General features: G+C 38.2%; 1 pseudogene; it reads left to right on the top strand.

The window, feature by feature from the left end:
- Nucleotides 1-2,269: 2,269 nt before the first annotated feature.
- On the top strand, nucleotides 2,270-5,234 carry LOC132476524 (centrosomal protein 20-like; annotated as a pseudogene).
- The last annotated feature ends 6,676 nt before the right edge of the window (nucleotides 5,235-11,910 follow it).

Below are 11,910 nucleotides of genomic sequence, written 5' to 3'. Positions count from 1 at the left end.
CGCAATGAGAAGCCCGCGCACTGCAATGAAGAGTAGCCCCCACTCACCACAACTAGAGAAAAACCCGCACACAACAGTGAAGATCAAACACAGCCAAAAATAAGTAAGTAAATAAATAAATAATAAAATAGGCAAAGTATACAAATAGACATTAAAAAAAACCCAACATATGTTATACATGACTGTGCTCAGAACAAACAAAAAGAAAATCCCAGAAATAAAGAGGGCATTTACAGTCAGTAATAGCAGGCTCAAGCCTTTTCCATTTCATGTGCTTAGAGGATCTTGAATCTGAATATTTGCTTTAATGTCTAAGTAGTTGTGGTTTCAACATCTATGTGAAGAAAGCAGATACAGCCTTGAACCTGCATGAGGCAAGCAGTTGAAATTGAGATGCCTGCATATAAGCAGGACACTGCAAAGACTACCTCCTCAATGAGAAAGGGTAGAGAGCTCTAGATAGGAAAAAAACACACATGTGAATTGTAGACTTGTGGTTTCTGATTGCATAGTTATGGAATACAGATGGTGTGGTAATACCTTAGCTGAAAAGTAGTAAAAACTGATTCCAGACAGTAAAACAAGAAAAAAATAGCCACATTTCAAAAACTAGGGGTACCTTGGATTCCTTAGAAAACAAACCCTACTGAAGACGATTTCACAATAAAAGTAACAAACCACAAATTTGTGACTCAAGGAGTCAAGCTTCATCTATCTCAAAACACTGCCTTCTTAGAGTCCTTTCTTCTAATTGTGTGGACAGGAATGAGAGTGGAGAAGTATATCTGCTCTTAATTGCCTTGGACTGGGACTGACACATAAGTTTTACTTAAATTCCATTGGTGAGAATTCGTCATATGACACCACCTCGACACTTGGGAGTACCATGGTCTAGCAGTGTGCGCAGGAGAATGTAGCAGTTTTGTGAACATATAGCAATTATCTTTGCCACATTGTCCTATCAAATAGGTTAGTAAGAGTTATTGATTCTGCCTTGGATATCAGTAACTATCTTCTTCTCCTTCCCAGTGTCTTTAAGCTTGTTTAGGGTGTCATCATCTTTCACTTGGAATACTGCAATAACCTCCTGACTTGTCTTCCTATGACCTGTTTCTCCCTACCACTGTTAGAATACTTTGGCTGTAAATAATACTGGCTTTAGGTAACTTAGGAAAAATTGGGAAATTACTATGCAGGGCTATTTATCATCTTATGAACTCCAGAAGCAATAATAAATGAAGGTGCAGGAAAGTCCTGGAAAAAGAGATTGAAAGGGTATCAGGACTGCAACCAATGGTCAGGTATCCACAGTTGGCCTTTAGCTTATTTGGCCTCTCTATAAGAGAAATTTTTTTTTTTCTCTCCCAATCCACCTGGGGTTTCCTATCTTAATGCTGTAAAATATTCAGTATCTTTTCCTCCAGTATGATACCATTCATAGACAGCTTTGGCATGGAAGTATTTTTTTATACCTGTCTTCTATCTACAAGGGCTAGGACCAATCTAAGTCATCTATCTCTTTTTATCTCCCACATCCTAACTTGATGTTTTATATGATCCAGGCAGAGTGATTGTTCAATAAACATTCAACAAATCAGTGAATGACCAACAGCATTATGCCATTTTATTCCACTCTGAGCATATTGTTAACCACCTCTGATCTATGAGTTCTTGCACTGTTTCAGACTAGTGAGCCTTTCATCCTTCAAGAAAAATTTCTCATGATAAGTCTCTAAAAAGAAGAACGATTAATCCTTTATTTTCTGATCTTACCTGGCTGTGACACTGTAAATTGCCTACATTATGTCCTGTGTTCGACCCCGTGGGAAAGTTCTGTGTATTTGTCATTCTTGTAGATCTCTGTTAACTCGGAGCTTACAAAGTACTTTTGCACCACACATTAATTATTCTGACTCAAAATTTTCTTGTAAAAAAAAAGGTATTAATAAAATTTAGCTTAGTAGATAATTGTATAGTGTCTTAAGAACTATTTTACATGTATTAATAAGTTTGTTTGATTGGTTAATCTTTTTTTTTTGGTTTTACAAAACAATCCCATAAGTAACTAGGGATGGAACTAGTATTTTCCCCAAATCATTTTCCCATTAGTGTTATCTCAAAGCTCAAATCTGATAACTGATTTTGTTATCAAATCCCACATGATACCGCTGTCCCACACAGCATTTAGTGAAACAGTTCTCTTGGAAGCAAAAACAAATGTCATCAAGAAAAAATGGATTGTAGGTGCGCCCCTGGTGGTCGTTGAAAAATGGCGACTGTCGCTGAGCTGAAGGCCGTTTTAAAAGACACCTTGGAAAAAAAGAGGAGTATTAGGGCATTTAAAAGCAATGATTTAGGGCTTCCCTGGTGGCGCGGTGGTTAAGAGTCCGCCTGCCGATGCAGGGGACACGGGTTCGTGCCCCAGTCCGGGAAGATCCCACGTGCCGTGGAGCGGCTGGGCCCATGAGCCATGGCCTCTGAGCCTGTGCGTCTGGAGCCTGTGCTCTGCAAAGGGAGAGGCCACAGCAGTGAGAGGCCCGCGTACCGCAAAAAAAAAGCAAGGATTCAAGCTGAAGCTTTCAATGCCCTTGATGGTGAAAGTGAACCCTGACCATCATTGTCTCATGAAAGCCTTCTAATTAATGAATTAATTCTGCAGTATTTGGAATTCAACAAATATAAGTATACAGCGTGTGTCCTTACAGCAGAATCTGGTCAACCTGTAGTTCCATTGGACAATTTCTCATCCATGAACTAAAATCATTTGAACTAAGGTTCAAATCCCAGCTCTACCTTTTACTACCTCTGTGACCTTGGACAACTTACTTAAATTCTCTATGCTTTAGTTTCTTCATGTATTAAAATTGGGACCACAGTAGTACACACCTCAGGAATTCCCTGGCGGTCCAGTGGTTAGAACTCCGTGCTTCCACTGCAGGGGGCATTACTTCCATCCCTGGTTGGGGAACTAAGATCCCTACAAGCCTCCTGGTGTGGGGGGGAAAAAAAATAGTATCCACCTCATAGAATTCTTGTGTAGAATAAATGAGCTAATGCCTGTAAAATGCTCAGTAAAGTTGTTAATTGAAAATTTCTTCTTGTTAGAGGAGACACTCAAGATTTTTTCCAGGGTTGAGTACTCATTATAATAGTTAAACCTGACCAATTTTGTTGTTTTCTTTGCAGTTGGCAGTCGATATGTGTGTATTTAAATAAACTCCAATGTTTTCAAATAAATTTGTCATTTTTATTGTTGACATTTACTAAACTCCAGTAAAAGTTATTGACCTTACTCTAAGCAAAAAGAAGCGGCAGAAAGAAACCACCAATGACTAAACTAGCATTCCATATATAGTTACCCCTCACAAGGAGGCAGGTCTTTGTTTCTAGAAACTGACATTTTCCTATTCTTGAAACTAATATTTTGGTGTTAGGGGTATCAGATGGATGCAGGTTGCTGTATCCCAGATTCATTCAAACTACTCCAGATCTGGTGCTTTTGTTCTTTTACAATCTCCTGCAATGTGCCAGGTAGGTGAACAGATATCTGTTGCCATGAGGGATTAAACATAGAGAGATGATAGATGATAGATAGATAGGGATAGATAGATTTTCAGCTCTGTTATTGAACTAAGCTATTTATGCCAGTTAAATATACTTCCCCTTTCCAAAATAGCTTTCCAACCAAAAATATAAATTTAAAATTTCTATTTGAGCCTGTGTTTCATTTATCTGGAGTACTGCAATACTGTAGTACACATCTATTTATGTACAGCTGCTGCTTTGGAGGAAGTAATCCTTCCAGATTCAGGTCAGTGTAAATTACATTTTCAGTTATGTCAATTACTTTTGAAACAAAATCTTCCCTTCTATTACTCTTCCTCCATTTTCCCCTTCCACTTTCCCTCCTTCCTTCTCTCAATCTCCACTCCAGTCACACTGACCTCCTTCCTGTTCCTGGAACACACCAAACATGCCCCCTTAGTTGTCTGTTTGGCTAACTCCCTCACTTCTTTTATTTTTTTAATTTTTAAATTTTTTTTCTGAGATTTTTAATAATAATTTAGGGAAGGACTTTTTTTTAGCATCTTTATTGGAGTATAACTGCTTCACAATGTTGTGTTAGTTTCTGCTGTATAACAAAGTATTAGTTTCTGCTGTATAACAAAGTGAATCAGCTATACGTATACATATATCCCCTCCCTCACTTCTCTTAAATACGTATACATATGTCCCCTCCCTCACTTCTTTTAAATCTTCACTCAAATCTTTATGATTAAGTTCATTTGAGATTACCCTGATGATACTTTTTAAAATTGTAACCTCCTACATCACACTCTGGAAAATCCTTCTTCCACTCAGTTAAAAAATTTTTCCATATCGCTAATTATCTTGTAAAAAAAATATATAGTTATTATCTATCTCTCCCCACTCAAATGAAAGCTCTACAAGAGCAGAGTAAGGATCTTTGTTTTGCTCACTGCTGCATCCTAAGAAACTAGAACATAGTAAGTACTCAAAATACTTGTTGAATAAATGGGTGGAATAAAATGTGTAAAGAGCAGGACGCATTCCATCAGTCTAAGCTGGTCAAATATAGGTCTCTATGTTCAAAAATGAATTGTGTGAAATTACTTTGCTTTCTGGTAAAATAATAAAGTAAGATATATGTATCATTTTTTTTTCTATTCTAGAAGGAGTGTCCTCCCATTTCAGATCACATGGAACTAAAATCTATTATGATACCATCGCTTTTTTAAAAAGTAGATATGCAGAAAAACTTCAGTAAATTTATTACATTCTTAGTTATAATAATAAAGTAGTTACTTTTGAAAGTAAAAATATATATTTATAAGTCGGGGAAAGCTTTGTGAGGTTTTAGAAAAAGAGTGCTAGAGATGGAATCTGGGGTTCAGGTATTTCTGGTGCCTCTTCATTTCTTGGCAACTTCTTTTCTTAAATTTTTTTAAAATGAAAACTACAATTTTATTCGTTCCTTAAGGTTTGCATTCACACAAATGGTGCAAATTGTTCTCCATGTGGAAAAACAACCAAACCAAAGTCATATTTTTAGAAAGGGTTGCTCTAACTTTCTGCTCAGTTACAGTCTCTTTGTGTTCTGGCTTTCAAGGCCTCCTCTCCACAGAGCTGCTACCAGGGAAACCCTCAGTGTCACCCTCATTGGAGCTGAGGGGACTGAAGAAATGACCAACTTGTCTCAGACTCAGCAGTAAGTTAGCCTTTCTGTTCTCACCCCTCGTTTCTCATCTTCCACAATGGGCTTCTACCTACTTTCTGTGACCTGGCCCCTCTGTATTTCCCAATTCTGACAACCTTCCAAGTATTGAAATCACTTTGTTGCCAAGAACCTCCTTTGGTCCTTACAGTTCTTCTCTCTGGACTGGAGCCTTTTGCCTGAACCCGATGGAATAAACGCACTTGACAGTGCATTAATCTCCCTCAATGAACTTCCAAGTTGCATCTCATCCTGTGTCTACCTAGCTCCATCAGATACTGGCATCACAGCCTTTTCCTCCCACAATTGATGCTGTAGTCTGTCTCCCCACTGTTTATCTTTCAACTACCTTCTATTTTCCCTTGCCATACATTTCTGTACTATTTTCTGCCTACATAGGTGAACTTCCTACCTGCTGCCTGCCTCACTCTATTCTATGAATAGTACTACAATTCTTAGCCATTCAAAGAATCCTGCCACAGTTATCCATACTATCCTGGCCATATTTCAAGATACAAGTTTTATTTATTTTTTTAAAAAACAATCAGCATAAATAGACTAGATAATTTGCACTCTTCTGTTCTATCAGTGTTTATTTGTGAATCTGTAAAAACAAGCAGCCAAGCATGTCATGAACATTTTTACTGCAATACACACAGGCATTCATTCAGCAGCAACTAAGCCAAGCTCAAAATGAGACAAAACAGAGCCACCACTGGCATTGTTTGAGTGATACAGGAAGTAAAACAGGCTCCATCCACCAGATTTCTCGTATTTGAAAACTCTTCATTATATCATTCAGTATCGGTAGAGAATATAGAAGTTGGACAATTGTTATTGGAATACATGGAAATTTGAAGTAAAAATATCTAGGATAAACCAGCAACTTGGGCAGCACATTTGGAAAAGAGGAAGGAAATATTTCATCTTTGGAGAACCAAAGCAATGAAAATGTCTGTATTGGGAGTTGATTCTGCTCTTACAATGTTCTGGGTACTTTAAAAATTCTCTTTAGACCCACAGCTGACCGGGTCAAAGAGAGGATATTTTCACATCCCTTGGCCTGTGTAATCTCTTCCTGCTTTATCTGTGCTGCAGCGGCAAGCACAAGCACAAGTAGTCACAGGCAGAGTTTATGAAAGAAGTCTCCTTGCTCTGCAAATCAGCTGGAAGTGCACTGAAGTGCATGTGAGAGGTGTGGACTAGACAATCCACTGTCATTTCTAGTTATAATGATCTCTGATTCAATGTATGTGTCTATGCTCATCTTAAATTCACAATATGTGCTTTCTTTAAAGCTTCTTACTGGGTTTTAGAACACAACATTTACTTTAATACATATTTTATAACTGCCTTATGAATTTAAAAATATGTTATTTTCTTTACAATCTCCTAAGAGAATTGCCACAAAATGCATACTCAAAAATAAGGTAGAGACCAGGGCAATAAAAATCCCTTTAATGAAAAAGGGCATCCACTCTAACAAACACAGTTCCTGACTTGGAGAGGCAGTCAGAAGTTGGATGTTTTCTTGCTGCTTACTTAAGGCTGGTTGCAGCCAGACTCTGACCTGATGGACTGCATCTTGTCCTGCCTTGCTTTCTGTGCACTCTAAGTAAGGCTTCTATCCTGAGGGATCTTAGGAAGCACATAAAGTGTTAGAAAACAGGCAGAACCTTCATCACAGAGCACTTACCATGAGATCCTGCATTCTGGAGCTCGAAAGGAATCTCAGAGTAATTTAGTAAAAGTCCTCCATTTTTCAGATAAGGAAACCACAATCCAGAGAAGGTAATGAGTTGCCCACGGCCACATAGATAGTATGTGGGCCAATGTGAGCCTAGAGGCCAGCTTTCTTCTCTGGAAGCTAGTCTTCTCCCCCTTTGCCATTTTCCTTCACTCATCTTCTATAATGATCCATTGGCTGGCTTCCTAATTCTGGGAGACTGAGCTCTAGGATCATCATTGTATCCACTGGAAATTCAGATCTGCAACCAGGCAGGCATAGTGGAAACTATGGATTCTGGAGTAAAATCCCAGCACTGCTGTTTACTAGCTGTGTGAGCTAGGGTAAATAACTTTATCACTTTAGGTTCTGTTTCATCATGTATAAAATAGAAACATCAGAGAGTTACTATTCCCACCCAGTCCTGAATACTCAGTATCTTTTGGTTCCTTCCCTCCCTTTGTTTTCCTCCATGAAGTTCCATGTCTTTTGTCACAGCTTCTTGAAACAAAACAACTTAATGTTATGAATATATCATTTTAAATGGTTACCCTTGGGTGTAAGAATTTCTTATAATAATCATTTAATAATTAACACACATTTTCATTTTAGACAGGGCTGAAAGAAAATGTTCTTGCTCCATTTTTCACTTGAGTTTGTAGTATTAGTGACCCTGAGTCTAGTTACGAAAGGCAACCGGAATAGTTCAATTATTCAGGTAAAAACACAAGACATAGTCTAGATTTGTCTAATTCCTTTAATAAGCTCCTATCTTTTGGGAGTTTGTGTTCTTGTTCCCAGAAAAAAAGGCAACATTAAGCAAATTGAAACTCCAGGCATACCTTGTTTTGTTGCACTTCACTTTATTGCATTTTTTACAAATCAAAAGTCTATGGCAACCCGGAGTCAAGCATGTCTATTGGTACAATTTTCCCAACAGCATTTGTTCACTTCACATCTCTGTCATATTTTGGTAATTCTCAAACTATTTGAAACTTTTAAATTACTATTAGATTTGTTGTGGTGATTATGATCAGTGATCTTCGATGTTAATATCAAAGAGGCATCACAAACTACGCCCATATAGGACAGTGAACTTAATCCATAAATATTGTGTGCGTTCTGACTGCTCCACCAACTGGCTGTTCCCCCATCTCTCTCTCTCTCCTCAGGCCTCCTTATTCCCTGAGACACAACAATATTGAAATTAGGCCAATTAATAACCCTGCAGTGGCCTCTGAGTGTTTAAGCGAAGGGAGGAGTGGTATGTCTTTCGCTTTAAATCAAAAGCTAGGAATAAGATTAAGCTTAGTGAGGAAGGAATGTCAAAAGCCTATTTAGCTGAAAGCTAGGCCTCTTGTGCCAACCAGTCAAGTTGTGGATGCAAAGGAAAAGTTCTTAAAGAAGATTGAAAGTGCTGCTCTAGTGAAATCATGAATGATAAGAAAATGAAACAGCCTTATTGCTGATACGGAGAAAGTTTCAGTGGTTTGGATAGAAGATCAAACCAGCCACAACATTCCCTTAAGACAAAGCTTAATCCAGAGCAAGACCCTAAGTTTCTTCAATTCTAGAAAGCCCAAGAGAAGTGAGGAAGCTGCATAAGGGAAGTTTGAAGCTAGTAGAGATTGGTTTATGAGGTTGCAAGGAAGAAGCTATCTCCATGACATAAAAGTGCAAGGTGAAGCAGCAAGTCCTGTTGTAGAGATTGCAGCAAGTTATCCTGAAGATCTAGCAAAGATCATTAATGAAGGTGGTTACACCAAACAACAGATTTTCAATGTAGACAGAACAGCCTTCAGTTGGAAGAACATGCCATCTAGGACTTCATATCTAGAGAGGCAAAGTCAACGCCTGGCTGCAAAGCTTCAAAGGATAGGCTGACTCTTGCTAGAGGCAAATGCAGCTGGTGACTTGAAGTTGAAGCCAATCCTCATTTACCATTCTGAAAATCCTAGGGCCCTTAAGAATTATGCTGAATCTACTCTGCCTGTGCTCTATAAATGAAACAACAGAGCCTGGATGACAACACATCTGTTTACAATGTGATTTACTGACTATTTTAAGCCCACTGTTGAGACCTACTTCTCAGAAAAAAAAATTCCTTTTCAAAATACTACTGCTCACTGACAATGCACCTCGTTACCCAAGAGCTCTGACAGAGACATACAATGAGATTAATGTTGTTTTCATGCCTGCTGACACAAAGTCCATGCTGCAAACCAAGGATCAAGAAGTTATCTCAATATTCAGGTCTTATTATTAAAGAAATACACTTCATTAGGCTATAGCTGCCATAGACAGTGATTCCTCTGATGGATCTGGGCAAATTCAATGGAAAACCTTATGGAAAGGATCTACTATTCTAGATGCCATGAAGAACATTTGCGATTCATGGAAAGAGGTCACATTATCAACATTAACAGAAGTTTATGAGAAGTTGATTCCAACCCTCATGGATGATTTAGAAGTGTTCAAGATTTCAGTGGAGGAAGGAATTGCAGATGTGGTAGAAATAGCAGGAGAAACTAGAATTAGAAGTAGAGCCTGAAGATGGGACTGAATTGCTGTAATCTCATAACACTTGAACAGGTGAGGAGTTGCTTCTTATGGATGAGCAAAGAAAGTGGTTTCTGGAGATGGAATCTCCTCCTGGTGAAGATGCTGTGAAGATTGTTGAAATGACAACAAAGGATTTAGAATATTACATACACTTAGATGACAGAGCAGCAGCAGCAGTTTGAGAGGACTGACTCCTACTTTGAAAGAAGTTCAACTGTGGGTAAAATGGTCTCAAACAGCATAGCGTGCTGTAGAGGAATTGCTCATGAAAGGAAGGGTCAACTGATGCAGCAAGCTCCATCGCTGTCTTATTTTAAGAAATTGTCACGTCTACCCCAGCCTTCAGCATCCACCACCCTGATCAGTCAGCAGCCATCAACAGTGAGGCAAGACCTTCTACCAGCCAAAACATTATGACTTGCTGAAGGCTCAGATGATGGTTAGCTTTTTTTTTAGCAACAACATATTTTTTAGTTAAGGTACGTACATTGTTCTTTAGACATAATGCTGTTGCATACTTAATAGACTACAGTACAGTGCAAACATAACTTTTATGCACACCGGGAAACCAAAGAGTTTGTGTGATTCTCTTTATTGCAATAATCACTTTGTTGTTGTGGTCTGGCACTGAACTCACAATATATTCAAGGTATGCCTGTAGTCTTGCCTGCTTCTCACTTGTAAACGTAGGATACTAACTTATTATTTCTTGATTTGCAAGGAACTTCCAGAATGCAATCCTTACCTGTTTCAGCTCAGTTTCTATTTCTTAAAAGATACTGCCTACCACCCGGGCCCTGAGGCCTTCCTCTGTGTAGCTCCATGAACTGCCCTTTCTGTTTTCATCTTTTTTCTTCCCCTTTGCCAATAAACATGTTACCTTTTCTCTTAATCTAAGCAAAAATAAACTCAAACCTCCCCTTTTCTTTCACACATCATTCATACATCTTCTTGTTTGTGTCTTTCCCCTGTTTCTCCTACTCTGAAATCCATTATACTCTAACCTCAGCCTCAAACCCTCTACTAAACTCTCCTTGTTAGGTATTGAAGACACTGCTATTGCCAAAGTCAATGAGTCTCAATCAAGTTACAACTTGGTTTCTCTTTGACCATATGACACTCTTCCCTTTCTCTTGATTATTTTAAAAAAGCTTTTCTTTTTTTTACTTTTTTTTAAAATAAATAAATTTATTTATTTATTTTTGGCTGCATTGGGTCTTCATTGCAGTGCACGGGCTTCCCATTGCGGTGGCTTCTCTTGTTGTAGAGCACGGGCTCTAGGCATGCGGGCTTCAGTAGTTGTGGCACACGGGCTCAGTAGTTGTGGCTCGTGGGCTCTAGAGTGTAGGCTCAGTAGTTGTGGTGCACAGGCTTCGTTGCTCCATGGCATGTGGGATATTCCCGGACTAGGGCTCGAATCCCTGTCCCCTGCATTGGCAGGCAGATTCCTGATTTAATTCATCAGAAGAATGTAATAATATTTAATTTGCATGCCAAGTAAAATTGTAACTTAAAAATAGAAAAAGCAGACAAGGTCAGAACTACAAAGAAATAGGAAAATCCACAACCATAGTGAGACATTTTAACACACTTCTCACAGTATTTTGTAGAGCAAAGAGGCACACACAAAATATCAGTATGGAAATACAAGATTTGAATAATAAAGTTAAAAATTACCTAATGATAAAATATGGAACACTGCACATGATTGCAGAATAACATGTTTGTAAGTACACATAAAGCATTTACAAAAAGTTCACTATATTCAAGGTCATAAAGAATCTTAAAATTTTAAATGCTAAAATATATCCTCTGATCTTATATTAAGCTATTGATATATTTAATAATAACTATTTTGTAATCACCACATATTTGGAAATTAACTTCTAAATAAAGCATGAGTAAAAGGTGACTGCAAAATAATCACCACAATAAGCCCAGCTACCATTCATCACCACACATGGTTACAATTTTTTTCTCTTGTGGTGAGGGCTTTTAAGATCCACTCTCTTCACAACTTTCAAATATGCTGAACAGTATTATTAACTCTTGTCACCATGCTGTACATTACATACCCATGACATTTATTTTATAATCACATGATAAAAACTTAGTCCTTTTTTGGATTTATCAATCTTCTGAAAAAAATTCTTGGGACTTTCCTGGCAGTCCAGTGGTTAAGACTCTGCGCTTCCAATGCAGGGGGCACGGGGTTGATCCCTGCTCGGGGAACTAAGATCCCCCATGCTGAATGCGTCCCCCCCCAGAAAAACTTCTTGTCAATACCCTTTACTGTATTTCTACTGCGTGCTTTTCTTTCTTATTAAATGAGTTCTTTATGTATTAAAGATAGCAAACTTTCATACTATATGTTATAAACATGTTC

The sequence above is a fragment of the Mesoplodon densirostris genome, chromosome 2 (genome assembly GCF_025265405.1).
Source record: "Mesoplodon densirostris isolate mMesDen1 chromosome 2, mMesDen1 primary haplotype, whole genome shotgun sequence".
In the NCBI taxonomy this organism is placed as follows: Eukaryota; Metazoa; Chordata; class Mammalia; order Artiodactyla; family Ziphiidae; genus Mesoplodon; species Mesoplodon densirostris.
This window is presented reverse-complemented; position numbering and strand designations above follow the sequence as displayed.